This window comes from Podarcis bocagei (assembly GCF_964188305.1).
Source record: "Podarcis bocagei genome assembly, chromosome: 10".
In the NCBI taxonomy this organism is placed as follows: Eukaryota; Metazoa; Chordata; class Lepidosauria; order Squamata; family Lacertidae; genus Podarcis; species Podarcis bocagei.
The window spans coordinates 42267543-42281986 of NC_138135.1; the positions used below are offsets into that span (position 1 = coordinate 42267543).

General features: G+C 50.0%; 1 long non-coding RNA gene across 1 annotated transcript; it reads left to right on the top strand.

Annotated features, from left to right (window-relative positions):
- The first annotated feature begins 208 nt into the window (after positions 1-208).
- Positions 209-3631, top strand: LOC308596354. Its single transcript, XR_014012484.1, has 3 exons — positions 209-957; positions 1379-1509; positions 3106-3631. It is a non-coding gene; the product is annotated as an uncharacterized lncRNA (long non-coding RNA).
- The last annotated feature ends 10813 nt before the right edge of the window (positions 3632-14444 follow it).

A 14444-nucleotide genomic window follows, 5' to 3' on the forward strand; every position in this document is an offset into this window, starting at 1 on the left:
GCTTTGAATGGTGTGCAGATCGATATCTGTATCCCAGCCGCTGGCAACGCTTGACTTCCCAAAGCCCAACCCTTTCTACACACCTAGTCGGGCTTACGACCAGAAGCTAGCTGCTTCCGTGTGCAGGAGAGAAATAATTGCAACCGGGGAACGGGGGTGGGGAGGTGGGGTGGCGGGCTTCATTCCAAGTCGGCGTGTTTAGGAGAGGTGAGGTTGAAGAATGCCTTCTTCCACTGTGAAAAGTCCTGACCGAGAAAGGAAGAAAAAAAAGAATCAGATATGAAAGAGATCTAGCAGTTGGGACTGCAGCAAGAAAGCCACACACGGCGCACAAAATAATAGTGTGTTTTTTTGTTTTGTTTTGGAGGCGTTGATCTTACGCCGAGTCAGGAGCTCCAATCGGCCTTTGCTGAACTCCTCCTCCTCTTTCTCCCGGCTTGAAGATCCCCGGCCCTTCGGCCATCCTTGGGGCCCCTCGGCCTCGCCTTGCCAGGGAGCTAGGAGAAGGTATCCGAGAGAAAGCGCGCTCGGCGCAGCGAGTTGCTGGCTTGCTCGGTGTCTCCTAAATGAAAGCCACGTGCGGGTCTGCTGCAGTCGCGGCGCGCCCCTTCTCCCAATACAAGCCAAGGCAGTCAGCTAGCAAAAACTGCAGGGGAGGAAGGAAAGGGGATTGCGCAGGGCGGGGGGCGGTGGAGAGAGAAAGAGAGGGAGAGAATCGGCCTTCAGCCGCAGCTTTCAGCGCCGCCACACAAGATAGGCTCCCCGGGACCGCCGGGACGAGCGAGAGGACGTGGTTCAAACAGGGCCTCCTAAGGATACCCCTGCCTGGGCCCAGGGGCGGCCTCGGGGCTCTTCTTCGGCTCTCCACGGCCTGCGCTCTGCGCACTCTGCTTCCCGGATGGGATTTCCCTTTCGCGTCCCCCAGTCAAAAACAGAACGGATACAGGGCTCCCTCTGGTCAGTTTCACTTGGCTGGTCGCCCCTTTCCGCCCTCCTGCGCGCGTGTGCGCGCGTGTTTGAGCCCCCACCCCGCCCTATCGTTCCCAGTTTGTGCTTCGCCCTGGATCTGATGCTATAAAACTCTCCCCGCGCCCCCACCATCGCCAGACGAGCTCCCCTGATTTATAGGCCTCGGCTCTTGATAAGATCGGGCCGCGCGGGTGTACAGCCGGGGAGGGAGACTTTGTAGCGCAGAAACAAGATCCTCTGCACCAGGGAGAGGGGGGCTACGAAGGAAAGGGGGGAAATATCCTCTGGCTGTATTGGGGTGGACGGATCAGCCCGGGACCTAAGCTGCTTGCCCCCCACCCTTCAAAAAAACCCCACCCCACATTTATTTTCTTTTTTCTCTGGCTTTGCTCCATCTATGTCCCCAAAGGGTCCCAGCAGGCAAGCGGAGGCCACTGATGTCCATTTCTCGCAGCCTGGAGATGCGCAAAGCGGGATCAGAAGATCTCTTGCAAAGAGAGGCGAGCCGGGGCCGCTTCCTTTCCCAAGAGGAGGCTGGAGGTGAGATCGCTCTGAAAAGCTTCTTTTTTCAGGACGGATTCCCGCGGCTACGACAGGCAACCAGCCAGACCCCCACCCAACCCAACCCCGCGCGTTTTTTGTCTTTTTTTTATACGGGCCGGGCTGCAGATGTCTCGCTGTGTTTCGCGAGATGGTGCCGTCCCTGAACCGGCTGCGAGAGGGTGTCGGCTCGATCGCAAGACGGCTCTTGGCCAGGGGGAGTGTGTGCGCAAGGGGAGAGAGACAGTCCCCTGAGATAACCCCGAGAGAGAGAGAGAGAGAGAGAGAGAGAGAGAGAGAGAGAGAGAGAGAGAGATACTTCCCGGACAAACGGCCTCCCCTGCTCCCGAGGCCGGCGGAGGGCTCGGGGCGCGGATCTGAGCAGTGGCGTAGCGTGGGTTGTCAGCACCCGGGGCAAGGCCAGTAATTTGCACCCCCTAACCCCCCGTGGATTTGCGCCCGGTGCGGCCGGCCCCCCCTGCACCCTCCCACGCTACGCCACTGGATCTGAGTGCGCTGAAAAGCGCAGCTGCTGCGCTGCGTCGTCAGCCTTTCAGCTCGCAGGTCCGCCACGATTAGGCGCCCTTGGAGATGGCCATCGACGGAGCTAATGCTCTGAGGGAAAAGAAAGGACCCTCGCGCTAGTGGAGCGGGGAGCAAGTGGAGAAGGGAAGGCGGAGGACTCCTGCAGGCGACAAACGGGCTCGAGAAAAAGGTTGTTTGAAAGAAAGGGCGAAAGATCCGCACTGCGCGTGAGAGGGAAACGGAACAGGAAGCAAGGAGGAGAGAGGGAGGGCAAGGCAGCCGGGCAGCCTAGGGGGGCACCGTAGGGGGCTTGCGTCCCATAGGGACCTCTTTTCCAGGTGAGCAAAAGTTGTTGTTGTCAGAGGGAAGTCACTGCCTCTCTCTGTAGCATATGCTCCAGCCTACGAGCCCTCTTCTCAACAGCTGAGCTTCCCAGGGAGAATCGTCTGATCAGCAACGTAGCTCTCGATTAATAATAATAATAATAATAATAATAATAATAATAATAATAATTGCACCGAATTTCCTCCCACCACCAGAAAAGTTAACTGTACTTTCAAGGGCAAGTCTTCTTGATCAGAGCAGAACATATGGGGAGGATCGTACCGGTTTTTTAGGGTCAACCGTTACCCGCCCCTCCTCCATATTCGTGCAGCCTTGCTATCTTTGAACATTCTCCTGCCTTTAGGAGCAATTCCTAGCAAGCTTGCAGCTTTAAAGAAAAGTCTATAGTTTCTAGCTGTTAAGGTGTTCTGTGGCTATGCTTTGTATGAAACTGACAAGGTGCCTTTCCCAGGCACTCTTTGGTGTCAATTTCCTAAAATGCGTTCCCAGCCTGCGCCCTCCTCCCTTTTCTCTTCCAACGACTCTTTTCTTGAGCAGCAAGGTTAGCATCCTGGTTAGCATTCTGGCTATAGTTTTAGCCCTGCCTGCTTAGCATCTCCTTCCCCTCGACTTATTCCTTACAGACAAGGAACTGATTTTATTGCCTTGCCATTCCAGGGTGGCGCGAGTATTTATGGAACTGAAAATGCGCGCGTACAGCTCTCCTCTTTTCTTGTTTCTTTGAAGGCGAACTCCGGGGAAAGCGCTCATTTCTCGTTACCGGCGGTTTGCTAGAACGTAAGCCTGCGATTATCCGCGGAGAAGGGACTGAGCCTGACCAAGGAAGACGGGTGGATATTTTTAAATGCTCCTTTTCCAAACGGGTCCCGAAATAAGACAGCGAATTAGACGTGGAAGTCAGCAGCCAATCTGCCGTTGAACTTGATCGACTTGTCCAAACAATGACAAAAACGCTCCTACAATTAAACAGCACGTTGGTTGTGTCACCAGTTTCAGGTGGGTTAGCACCTTCTCCGCTTGTTTAGGTTCCACCACAGAGCTTGCTCCTTTTATTACAATATTAAAATGGATTTAAACAACAAAACAAACAAAAAACAAACAAAAATCCTGTTATTCAAACAATACAGGATTCTTCAAACCCAAAGGACATTTTGGGAACAAGGGCAAGGAGGCCTGAGGAACAAAGGGGACTTTCGTGGATTAAGCCGAAAGATTTGGATGTTTAGAGTTCAAAACTGACTGAACTGGGTTGTGTATGTACGGAGAGGATAATTTAGGCTGCAACCTTAAATACATTAAATACATTTGCTTATTGAACCCAGTGGCGGGGGGGGGGGGTGTCTCTGAGGAACCATGATCAAGTTCGCTTGGTGAGAAAAAGTACTTCCTGAAATTCCAATGAATTGTAAGTTATTAAATTTTATTGGTGGTATAAAATATATTTGGACGCATTTATTGATTTGTTCATCGGATATATATGGCTATATATGGCGCATCTAACTGGATTTGTCGGTCTGCTTTGCCAGAATAGCGCTTATTTTGATCCTAAACTCAAACGAGTAAAGAGGCCAAAAACGGCAAAGGCCGCTGCGATCCACTTTTCCCGATTTCATCCATAGCACAGTTAAACTGATAAATCTCCAGGGATTTAAAGAGAGTCTTTACCCTCGACTTCAGTGGGCATATATCTAACAATACGCAGGTTTATTTGCAAATATGCTCAGCTGCTTTGAAAAGATCTTACTTCCAAATAAGTGAGTTCAGCATCACTTCAGTTAGTCCGCGTACTTCGGCCTTGAAAACTTTTTAGTAAGATATAAATCCCACTGGCAATAATTGTTGGTGTTTGGGGGCATATTAGTGGCGCGTCCGACTGTCTTCTTTTCTAGAATTTCTAGGCACAAATCTAATTCCTGGAAGACGTTGATTGCAAACACAGAGGTTTATTTCGGGTGTTAATTTGTTGTGCGTAAATAGCACTGTGGGGCTCCGTAGCCAAAGCCCTTAAGGCGGATTGGAATCCGCATCCCGCCCCTTTGCCACGCATTGGCGACGTCTAGAAAAACCCAGTAGTTGCGAGCATGGACGGCTGCTTAAAACGTGTTACGGGATAGCTAATGGGCATGAAGTGTTCCTGTCTTGGATATGCAACAGGAACACCCCGATCGGAAATAACAACACGGACTTGGAAATAAATTCCATTGAAATCAGCTTGGAGCTTGTTCCCAAGCCAGCGGTTTAGGATCTCCGCCAGCAGAGCCAGGGCGGCGCTCCTCATTGGTCCGAGTCGCGTTGGAGGAATGTGGGAGCTCCTCGCAGCCTCTTGGGAGGCGAGCACAACATTCTCCCTCTGGGCCAAGATCCTGAAATGTCACGGTTCCCTAACAAAGCTCCTTTTCAGGATGGCCAATTTCACGATGCCTCCTTTTTGTTAATTTACTACAACAACAAACGACCAAAAAATAAATCTAAAAAATCACCTGGAGCCCAGATGCGACTTCACCGAGTCGTCTTTGGAAGTGCAGCAAAGGATCTCAAGAGATCGAGACTCCCGGGGTGGCTTGCCCCACCTGGCAAAAGTCCAAGTCTTGATGGACCCAGGTTTTCTAGGTGGCTCGCCGAGTAACCTTCCCGGGACTAATCCTGCTACGCTGTTGTCCAGGTGCAGAGTACGGGACTAGCTCTGGGAAAGGGTGAGCAAAGCCTCCGCTTTTGCCCGGGTGGGGGAAATCGGCCTCTGCAGTCTAGTCTCCAAGCCAAGGTCGCTTTCCCAGGTCGGGAGGAGGGAAACGGGCTGAGGAAGACCAGCTCAGCAAAGCTTGGATGCTCTCCAGCCGTGCAAAAGACGCCGAGAGTAAGCGCTTTACTTGGGGCCGACTGCTTCACCAGTCCAAAAGGCTCCTGCCGTTTTCTCGACAGCCTCTGCCCAGCACGAACCGTTTCTCTCTGTCTCTCTCCCTCCCTCCCCCTCCCACCCCCGTGCGTCGGATCTGTAATAAAGTCAAAAGGGACCTATCATCATGGTTCCAGTCTTCAGCCACTGCCCGAGTCCGGATTGTGAGTCTGAAAAGATGAGAGTGTCAAATGAAGAAAAGGTGAAACTGTCCACTGCAGGACCAGACCGAAGGTCCACCTGCAGGCCAACCCTGTGGCCAATTCACCCAGGAACAAGACTCCCAGTGGGGTTCAATGGGACTTAATCCGAGGGAAGCGTGCGTAGGATTGGAGACCTCCTCCAGCACTCGGGTTCAAACAGCAGTCCTCCAGATGCGCCGCGAAGGTCACAGGAAGGGCACGAACCCCTCCCGATTGCCCACCTCCAATCGGGTATACTGCGGCTGTACGTGGATGTTCCATTGTGTAGGTGTTGGTGGACTTTGCAATCACTTGTCTAATAGCTTTTTCAGCGGATTGCAACTATCGCCCGAGCTCTTTGATCATCGAAGACGTGGAAGGAACCGAGAGGGCAACCCAGAAAAGCCGCCGAAGTCCCAGCGAATTCAGTGGGACTTACTCCCTTGACAAGCGGGCAAAACTTGGCAGCCGAAAAGTCGTTTGCTCTGCCTCCACTGCGCTGCCGCCACCCCTGGATTTGGAAGCGTTGCATACACGAAGTTAGCAACAATTCCTACCCAGCCTATACCTATTCTGTGGTTTCTTAGGAAATACTGTAGTGAGTTTTCATGCGTTTCCCCCCAAACCAGCTTCGATCCTAATTGACCTAGCTGCGTATTCCTTTCACCCTGCACCCTTTAAGCTGCTAATATACTATTTCCATTTTCGCGGAAAACCTCTGAGCACTTGAGGTGAGGATAATCCACGTTACAAGTGGGAAGCTAGATTTTAAATATTAGAGGCACAACCCAGCCCAAGCTGGACCACGTGCACCCCGATCCTGTTTACACAGCAACAAAAAGCAGGTCGCCTTGACTTATTCCCAGCTATAGGGCGCCAGCATTGCAACATTGCGCTCTTACGCATCTAAGCCAGAGAAAACGAAGGCCGCCTCTCAGCACCTTTGCGCGTGATACGGGGGTGCCAGATTTGGAGAGAGGAATGCGAGACCATGGCTGAGGCTCCCAGCCTGCCTTGGCTCTCAAGCCTGGTGTCAACAATCGCTTTATTTCCTCGACTGACTCGCCCAGCCGTAATCATAGGGGCTGCTTGGCTCAGCTGCCATTCATGACACATGCCTAGAAAACAGAGAATGTTTCTTTTTAAAACCACGGCAAAGGCCAGGGCGATTACGCGCCGCTCTGCGCGCTTTTCGGCGCACAAAGCGGTTCGAGGCCGACTTTAACGCGGAGCGCCATAAACCTGTCAATGTCGCGTCCAGGAGAGAGATTACGAGGGGAAATCGGGAGTGTGCCTGGCAGCGGTCGCTTTCCTGCTTTCGCCTCCTGCAAAAAGCCGAGTTGATTTCAAAGCACGTTCGTCTTTTTGATGACTTCCTCCCCGGGATGCGGATTTGCGCGAGGATCTAAGGTCTCTCTCCAAACAGAGAGAGATGAGCTAATATTCCTCGTGTGGATTCAATCTTTGCTCCCCGGGATATCTGCGCTTATCTTGATGAAACGGGCATAAGAAGGAACAACTTTCGCGCATATTTTCAAAAGGAAGAGCAAACTAAGGCAGCGACCCCAAAATCCCTTTCCTGGAAGACTTGGGGCTTCACCTTTCAATCCCGCTTCACACCTGAGGCTTCACCCTGGCCTGTGTCTACATTGCAGAGATGGGGAATCTGTGGCCCTCTAGATACTGATGAACTACGAATCCCTCAACCCTCAGAAGTTGAAGGTCAACATCAGGCATAGGTAAACTCGGTCCTCAAGATGTTTTGGGACTACAACTCCCATCATCCCTGACCACTGGTCCTGTTAGCTAGGGATGGCGGGAATTGTAGTCCCAAAACATCTGGAGGGCGAGTTTGCCTATGCCTGGTCAACATCATCAGGCCCCCCGCTTTGCAACCAACGCGATTACAATGGCAGCCCCGGAAAGAAAGCCCACTCGATTTGATTTATCCCCCATTGAGAGCCTTCACACGTGGTACCCAAAAAAATAAGCGCTAAGGGCGCAATCTCCCTTTACGCAGCAGGAGCTTACCCAAAATAAAGTTCCCCGGAGTGCAATGGGAATTACTCTTCAGTAAGTATGCATATGGACGCCATGCAGCCTATGCAGGTTTACTCCAAGAAAGCCTTGCCTTCAGTTTGTCTTACTCCCAAATAATCGTGCCTGCGGTTAAACTCGTTACGCACAAGCTTATTTGGAAGTAAGTCCGGATTTCTTTAACCTTCCAATAAAATGCAAATGGGGTCAGGACACTGCAGAACTGTGCAGGTGAACTCGGAAATCTCACTGAATTCAGTGGGCTTGTTCCCACGATTGCTGTTTTAGTATGGAAACAGTGGGACAGGGCTGGGAAGAAGCAGCTTCCTGAATAGAAACTTACCTCGGAGTTGGATTCTAGCTCCACTGGACTCTGGACCCATCCTAAGCTGCCCCATGATGGCTGAAGGAATATTTCCTAGAGGAATCATAGCCCTGGGGTTTCCCACCTGGTCCTGTCTAATGTTCGTCCTACTCAGAGTAGACCCACTGAAACTAACGGGCGGGCGAATTTAGACCCTTTGATTTCAATAGGTCTACTCTGAGTTTAGCATAGTTGGATACAACCCATTCTCTCAAAGGGCGATCTATTCAAACGTGGTGCAGGATTGGTTGAGCCAACCGCGCTTAGTTTGTAGGTCATCCTTCCCCGGCGCATTTGCCCTTTCCATGCCCGGTTCCTCTTTGATGCTATGCATCCCATCTTGAGCACACTGAAGCTCATTTGCTAGGTCTGATGGTGCTGCGCAGCCTGATCCTATTCAGGTGTTACGTGTCTCCAAAGTAAAACCCACAGAACGACTGATTGGAGTGTGGTGCTGATAACGTCAAGGTTCGATCCCTGGACTGCATATTCCTGTATTGCAGGGGGTTGGACTAGATGATCCCCAGGGTCCCTTCCCTATGATTCTATGACTGCAACGCTAAAACAGTGGGAGTTACTTCCGATGGAAACTGCATGGGACTGGATTTGAACTCAGAATTTTGATACTGCAATACCTTAGATCGATTCTCAGTGCTAAACCCCAAGGACTGATAACATTCAGTTCAGCATTTGTAAGTTCTCTTCATTTCAATGGAAGAAAAGCACACGATTCACTTTCCCACTGAAATATCCAGTATCATTAAAATTGCCTTGGAATAAATTCTAAGAGTGACAGCATGAATACTGAACACTGGTCAAGGCTAAATAGGAGTTGCAAACTGCTCATAGGATTGCCCCAAACAGCACTGATTTTTAAAAGCTCAGTTTTAACATCCTTCTCTCAAATATTGTTACAATGGGTAAGAGGGGGAGACACCCAAAGAAGTTGCCTTTGAGTTTAAGTGCTTCGATATGCTTTGTGCAGCGAAGTTCACTGTCAACCAGACGGAAGGTCGTGCTGCAAAAGGATTTTTTTTTTTGCCTAGTTTTTCTATCATGTTTAGGATTAAGGTACAACGACCGTCCAACTTACGCTAAGGTTCTACAGCAAGAGAAAGGCAAACGGGAGAGAGAGAAAGAGGGGAAGAGTGGGAAGGGGAGAGAGAAAGAAAAGATAGAACTTTATTGAGTTGAAATTCTGGCTGACTTGCTAAAAATGAGAGAAATATTTGCTCTTTCACGCAAACGTAAACCGCCTAACCTTTGGTGTTAAGAAAACGATGCAATGTAGTAGGGGCAGGTCTGTTGGCTGCGAGCCTAAGTGCCCTGACTCGCGAGTAAACCAGTCTCAGGCTGAGGGGAAAGTGGCATTCCTGTTGCTAAAAGCGTCTGGCGCAGTTCTGCCGGGCGTGCGCGCCATGGTGCGCTTGGGGTGGGCTTCTGTACCTGCGGCGTGGGGCGCGTGTGTTCCAGCGGAGGGATCCTGGTCAGTTTCAAGCCGTCGGTTTCGTGCCTATTCTTGGCTCTCTCTCTCCCTCCGCCCCCTTGAAGGGGAGCCTGCCCTTTGAAAATACACCCTAAGCGTCGAGGTGAATGCTGAAAAGGGACTTTGCGGTCACCAGGTCTGCTCATAATATTTGAGCAAGCGTGCCTCCTTTCGCTTTCCGCCGAGTCGAACATATTTTTCAAACCCTTCGTTTAAATACTGACGTTTTCACGTGGACAGTCGGGTAGCTATTGCTCATTTTGTCTGGGAAGCGCCATGAATGCTTGACGTTACAGGCTGCCTTCGAGGTACCAGCAAAAGCCTCTGGGCTGCTTCTGCGGCAGAGCGCACAGTGATCGTTGTTGTTGCTAGGAAAGCGACGTGAGCCTTTTTCAACACACCCCTCCCCCACATTTTATAAGCGAATTGAGAAGAGGCCCCAAGGGAATGGGACTCAGCCTGGCGACCTCTTCCATCCAGATCCTGCTGAAATCCAAGAAACTGTGCAACTAAGATGCTAAAAAGTGCAAGCGGTATATCTGATGTGTTCTTAACCAGGTTTACTTCGGTGCCAGTTGAATGGGACTGACTTTCGCATCAGCATGGATTGCGGCCTCTGGCAAACTTCCTGTTTCTGGACTGTCCCACTGCACAATGCTTGGGGGCAGCAGGGTATGTGTGTAGGGTGACATCATGACCAAAAGCAGGGCTCTAACATACTTTCCCTAGAGATGTAGTCCACCCTTCCACACCAAGTGTGGAGGAATTTATTTTATCTCATTAAAAAATGTATGCAATGAATGGTCTTTCAGAATGAATGGTCTTTCAGACATGTGAGCCCCTCCCTACCTGCGGTCTGTTGTGGAGCATGCCAGACAGACCAGTATTACAGTGACAACCAGGTCTCAGTGGGATTAGTCCTTGACGTGTCCATTAGACTACCTGGCACACTGCTTAGGGTGGCGTTAAGACTGCTGCATGATCGGGTCCTGTAGTTCATCCATACAGTGAACCCTGTCTCTCTCACACATCCACACGAAGGAGTCGATGGATGAGAACTGGAGGATTAAGCAAGCGAAGTGAAACCCAGTATCAGCATAAGACTGCATTCATATGCCTACTTTTCTGGGAGTAAGATCCATTAAAGTAATGGGGCTTAACTCGTGAGTTTTGTTTTAGTTTTACATTTATAGCGCACCTTTCCCCCAAGGAGCTCAAGGTAGCGTACATAGTTCCCCGCCTCTCCAGTTTATCCTCAGAACAATCCTGCGAGGTAGGTTGAGTGACTGGCCCAAAGTCACCCACTGTGTTTCGTAACTGAGTGGGGATTTGAACTCCGGTCTCCCAGGTCCTAGTTCGAGACTCTGGCACTTTATTCCATTTTTAGGACATTTCCTCATTATAGTTGAGCTCTCACACGAGGTGAAAGCCACTTCCAGAGCAGTAGTGGAATGCAGCGCTAGTTTAGCGCTCATTTCCATTTTATCTGAAAACGCATTTTGACCCTGGAAGCAAATAACACGGAAACGAGCGCTAAAGTCGCACTGTGTTCCACTGTAGTTCCAGAAGTGGCTTTTACATAGCGGGAAAGCTCAAATATAACGCAGAACTTAACAGTTAGGGAAAAGGGACGGAAACGGAATTAACTGTCGTGTGAATGCAGCCCTAGTTAGAAGATCGCTCTGTAAAGCGTGTCTTTCGCGAGGACTGCTCCAGAGCTCGTCCTCCTCGCTTCTTGCAGTGCTTCCTCGTTAAACAGCACAGAGGAACAAAACCTGCTCTGGAAGGAGGACCCTGGGACTCAGCTGGACTAGTAGACATGCATTGTATAGGAAACAATGGTGTTTTCTTTTCTTTTTCTGTAAGAGACCCGCACCCATTACGGTCTGTGTCCAAACCCTGAGTGATGCAGTGCAAAAATTCAAAGGCCGGGGTGTGTATTTGGTGAGTTCCCCGTTTATTTACTAGGAAGCTCCTTAGATTTCAGCCGAGTAAGTTTTAGGGTCACAGCACGACTGATCCAACCTTTGCTGGGTCCGGAAAGTTCCGTGTTAGTGTTTTGGGGAGGAACTCTGCATACCTACAGATGGGGGATGGGGGGGGGGAGAGATCAGAGGCGATGTTGACCTGCCAGTGAAGAGCATAGAAGCTGATCAGATAGCCATTCCCCAGCCTAGACTTGCCTTAGACATCCACGCGCCCTCGGTTGCGATTCTAATTCCGCAGTCAATTTGGATTGAGGCGAAGCTTTGGAGTGCCCTGCGCGCGCACTGTTTCAAAGCCCGCTTCGCTGCATTTGAAATGCTCGGGCCAAAGTCCAGCAGCGCAGAATCGGGGGTTTTCTGCTTCAAAAGAACCTGAACGAATTCATCTCAGCCTGTCCCCAGCCCAACAAGAGCTGCCTTTGTGCTCTGCAGCCGCCGCAGTTTGGAAAGGGTTTCGGCCACGAAGCTGCGCCACTGGCTGTAATGGAATCACACGTCTCCGAGGGGAGACCCCGAAATTAGCGCTCTGCGGAGGTGGCAACAAAGCGGCCTCTTTAGCACTGAAGGCGAGCGTGCTGTTTTATCCTAAAATAAAAACTGCCCAGGGACAGAATCCAGTTCGGTGAGGCAGGACCCTAGAAGCAGGAGAGAGGATAGTTAACACTTTCCCAAGATTTTGCAGTGAACGTAAGTTTTAGAAGGGGCGTTAAAATCTGCAAGGCAGCCGTGTGTTTCCTTCAAGGTTGCGATCCTGTTTACACTTACTAGAAAGCGACAACTTGTTGAACTCCGTTAGTTTGTTGCTGTGGCGCAGAGAAGACTTAACAGATTTTATGAGGTGGGTGTGGTAAGCGCCGGCCCTATCATTAGCAACAGTAAAGCGACTGCCTCTGATTTTGAGCTTCATAAAAGCGCAGCAAATTGTTAGTTATTTAATGTGTTGCATTTTTACTGGTAAAGAGGGGACCCGGCGCTGCTGAGACTTCCTGTTTCAGGGGCCAACAGATTTCGACGGGACTAGCTCCAAAGTAAGTGTGCATAGGACTGCAACTTTAGCCCTAAATCACAATACAATAGAATGCAACTCAACATAACGCAGTGCAGTGCAGTGCAGTGCAATACATCCTTTTCAACTTGGTGAGACTTGTTTCAGATGAAGTATGCCCAGGATCGGACTGAGAGGCTGCCAGTATGTCCCTCCCTATACTACTAGGGTTGTTTATTATAGATTGTGAGCCTGTCGAACAGTGAATGCCAATAATGATGACATACAATACAATATAGTTTAATATAAAATGCATTAGGCGCGGCGCTAAATTTAAAGGAACAAGTTCCTCTTGTCATGCCCACGATCTTCCTGGAACTTATTTCTGAACAAATCCACACAGTCTGCGCAGGTCTGGCCCTTCAATTCTAACCGTAATTGACAGGAAAGTTGAATCACATGGGAAACGTGTTAGGAATAAGGTGGGGTACCAGATGCGATCATATTTTCGTTTGTCTGGCAAGGTCGTTTTTTCTTCGCTGTAGATCCCCTCCAGTGCGGAAAAGGGCGAGCTCAGTAGGAGAGAATTTTTTCCTCTCTGCTCGTTTATACTGTCATTGCTTCGAGCCCTTGATCAAAAGCAAAGCTCCCCTCTCCCTCCAGGGAGTCAGGTGTCCGAAAGGTACACCCAGATCCTAAACAGGCTCCCTCGGACGCCAGTTCCATTGCGATCAAAGTCGGCTGGGCTGGCTAGCAGTGGCGCACTGGCTCCCGCCCTCAGCTTCACCCAATAAAGCCGAATACTTTGTTGTCACCCATCCCACATCCACGCCGCCCCTGGTTTCAATGGAACTGATTCCCCAGTTCCCAAACAGCGTTTCGACTGGGCAATTAGCATATTCTCAGCCAAGCACCAAATGTTCCGACTGCTTTGTAAGCGCAAGAGAAACAAATGACGCCCCGTTTTGAAATCGGGTCAGTGTGTTGTTGTTTTTCCCCAATTGCGGAAGAGCCAGTGAATTCTAACGACGGAAGTAGATGGTCTATCTCCCTAAAAATAAACCCGAGATTGACTCTCTGTCCATTGGCGCTTCCCGGATTCCATTGCTGACTCGAGACTTCATATGCCGAGCTGGGTTTTATTGCAAAGAGTCTGACTTGTCACCCAGCACACTGCAATCCTATACATGTTTACCTGGGATTCCTTTTCCTAAGTAAACATTGCACTGCGTAGGTCCAATCCTATGGAAGTTTTTTTTTCCTGTGCAAGCCCGATGGACTTGAATGAGAGCTGCGCAAGCTTGATCAGCATCAGGCTTCACACGACCAGGTCCTTATACACGTATTAAAAAAGATCGTCCTATTTGCTTCCAAATAAAGATGTGTATAGGAAAATTGAGGCGGAGTGGCCGGATGTTTAGGATCGGTGTTTTCTTTATACTTTTAAAAATATGGCTTGCTTGGAATTTTTGTTATTCAGGTTGAAAAGCCATCCCAATCTGCTATATGTCTTTCTGTTTTGTTTCAGCTCTCATTCAAGTTGGCGAAGCTCCCGCAAGGGAAAGAAACCTCGTTGGATATTGTGTTCTATAAGCTTATGCATACTTACTTGGGAGCAAGTCCTACTGAGCGCATTGGAATTTACCGAATAGTAGAAGGATGCTCAGAAGATAGGTCTCTAAGTGGGGTGTGTGTATGTGTGTATTAAAAAACAAACAAACAAAAAAACCTCCACCGACATGAACAGGCGGTTCCCCCTCCCCGTGATGGGAAGTCATAACCCACAACCTTTCAGTTCAATGGGACAAGAAGACATCCATCCCAGAGTGCATCGCGCGCTGTTCTCGCTCTTCCTCGCACGGCAGACTGCCAGAGCGATAAAACCACGTTGAGTTTTGGGCAGCAAAACCCAACAAGCAATCTTGTGGCTCCCCAAACTCTCAGATTTGTTGTGGTATCAAAAGGCCTGATCATCAGCAGGCAGGCACTGTTCCTCGACGGTCCGTTTCAAAGCAGCCGAAGTCTCACTCGTGTCGGTTTCAGCTCTACAAAGCGGGGGAGGGAAAGTTACTGGGTCAGTTTCCACGCAAGGCGTGGAAAGCAGACCGTGGAAAGCACAAGCTCCCCGACCCT